We start from the raw sequence: 3,182 nt of genomic DNA on the forward strand, positions 1-3,182 counted from the left end.
AAAAGTGTGAAAAATGTCAAGTCTGTGGCTCGAACCCAGGTTATTGAGATATAAACTACAACATTTATACCACTGAACTAAAGGATACTTTGTACATTGATAGCCGAAACTAATATATATTTATGAAGGTCGGAAACCTTTGCTTCTTCGGTATTCTCTGTGGGCCGGGCCTACAAATGTATTATGAGTTTTATTTTTAAATGAGGTTCATCACGTTATATGAAAAAAAAACAATTATAGTTTGTTCATATTGTAAACTGTCTTCGTTTAACATGAGTTAGGGTTCTTTTCATTATCTATGCGTTCTAATAACAGTTTCACGCCTTCAGCAAGTTGTGGGACCCACGTTCAATTTTGTTGGTGATTTATTTCTCACGTTCAATTTAGTTTGGTGATAACTACAAATTCTGATGCCTGAGATGGTATTTTTACTTAGAGGAAGCTCAGAAACAAGAGTTTCTGCAGAAGAGTTTGGTTTCTTGAAAGAGACATGTCACATATACGGTGAACACGGTCCAGTGCTACATTCCAGGTGTATCGATTGTTTCAAAACGTTACCTTTGGCATATGTACGATCAGATAGTGTCTACACAACTCATGGAGGCCTCTTTCAAAGCTCCTCTCGGGTCCATGAAGATAGCACTTTATTGTTGGGTTCATTAGAAGAACTTGACAAGGTTGACATGAGACAAGTTGGTGAGAATGATGATGGGAATATAACTCTTAACCATGTTTTATGGTCATGTCTGTGGATGGCTGATGGTCTGAGCGAAAGTAATTATAAGGGACTTCTTTAGGGAGCTGATTGCACTGAAAGTTTTCTAAAACAATCGAACTTAAAAGGTAAATGTAAAGCTTCTAATGATGTTTACATTTGTGATTATATAAACTTTAATGTGTTTATTTTTACCGTCTTTAGATGATTATAAGATCACATGAAGGCCCTGATGCAAGATCAAATCGAGAATACATGGGAAACATGCTATGCAGATATTCAGTAGATCATGGAGTAGAATCTGGAGAGCTTTATACAATCTTCAGTGCTTCACATCTCTCACAAGTCACTTCCCTTAAACAAAGAGAATCTGAATGCAACCTGTTCTACTGCTTTTCTAACTGTCTATATTCACTCCACATCTTCCACATGAATTGTTATTATTACTCTTCTTAACTACTACTAAAGATGAATACTTTCTCAATAGATTCTCTTTTCTACTGTTTCAGTTATCATCGTCTGACTACTATAAATGTGTTGCTTACAACGCCTGCAACCCTCATAACAATTCCCTAAACAGATCTGTATTCTCATTTGCTCTTCCTCACTGTATTTTTTTTTTTTAAATTCCTTCCTCACTATTTCAACTTGAGGTTGAGAAACTTCTGTTTCTTGAGATCAAAACCAGCAATGTGTTTATTGGCATGGTTAATACTGGAGCTGTAAGGGCACTGTCTATGGTAAGATTTATGATTAATTTCTTGCTATATTTTAATATTTGTAAATCATGAAAAGTGACAGTTCAAATATTTTTTTTCCTTCTGTTGTTTTATTGGAATCATTATGACAAGCATCATGTGATAATGCAGATGAATCTTACCAAATGGAGAAAATATTGGATTTTTTCGGCAAGAACATGTTTTCATTGATCCAAAATTTGACCGAAAGCAATATTGTTTGGATTACTCTAGCACTCTTAAGCTTCCGGTTAGAATTTTTTTGGTCGTAGTTTGTATGTATTTCCTGTTTCTATTATATAATTTCTCTGATCATGATGAATGATTAACTTTTTCTCATCTAATGATAATAAAGCTACAAGCAATTGTGACTACAACACCATCCTCACTTGCAAGGACCTCAACATCACTTTTGACGATTACTTTGTAGCGAAGGATCTCAATCTCAAGCCTTTGGTTCAGAACTCACCTCAAGCTAAGAAGTACAAAAATTTCATGAAAAATTGCTCGAGAGGAAAAACCTTGACTTTCATTACGTAAAGCAACACTTCTATCAACGACCCCGCGCTTGCGCGGGGTATACGCACCTAGTTAAGAAAATAGTTGAGATCCTATGCATAAGCACTCCTAGCACACGGTCAAAGACGGACTTGTTAAAAACCCCATTAAACATGTTCTTGCATGCACACAGCTGTGTATGCCCCATCTCATGTTAAGGCCCATTTATACAAGTAATCATTATCTTATGTCTGAAAATTTGAGCCCGTAACATGTGGACATAATTTTTAATGATGTTTACTGATTGGGCCCGTTAGCTAAACATAATATATATATATATATATATATATATATATATATATATATATATATATATATATATATATCTGTATTCTTGACATTAAAACTCATAGACTAAATTTGTTTTTGGTAAAACTCTCGTAACTAACTTTATTTAATAAATTAAACAATATTAAGTCATAATTACCATTACGACCGGTAAATTTTTAGTTTAGGGATTTCTACATTAAATAAACATAGTTGAAGAGTTTTACCATTAAAATAAAAAAAATCAAAATTTTATAATATTATCTAAAAATTAGGACTTAAATTTACAAAATTAGCATTTTTAAACTTTTTTTTGTAAATATATGAGTTTGATGTGCTTTTAACATCAACATTATATATGTATAAATTAAAAGTTTTAAAACCCAGAAAATATAATAAAAATTATCTAAAGATTTATTATTACATTTTTATTATATTTTATTATTTTTAAATTTTTTAATCTTTTAGTAATTTTATTACGTGTAGATATTTAGATAATTTTTCTTATTTTTTCTGGTTTTTTACATTTTTAATTTATACATATATAATGTTGATGTTAAAAACACATCAAACTCATATATTTACAAAAACAAAATTAAATGCTACTTTTGAAAATTTATTTTACTAATTTTTTAAATAATATTAGAAATTTTGATTTTTTTAGTTAATTAATTTTTTAGATTTTTTATGGTAAAAACCCTCTTAATTATGTTTAATTAATGTAGAAATCCCTAAACTAAAGATTTACCGGAAGTAATGGTAATTATGACCTGGTAGGATTTAACTCATTAAATAAAGTTAGTTTGGGATTTTTTTCGTTAAATACTTAATTTGAGGTTTTTACCCAAAACAAACTTATTTGATGGGTTTTAACGTTAAAAGCCTATATATATATACTAGTATTG

This window comes from Brassica rapa, chromosome A05, assembly GCF_000309985.2.
Source record: "Brassica rapa cultivar Chiifu-401-42 chromosome A05, CAAS_Brap_v3.01, whole genome shotgun sequence".
NCBI lineage: Eukaryota > Viridiplantae > Streptophyta > Magnoliopsida > Brassicales > Brassicaceae > Brassica > Brassica rapa.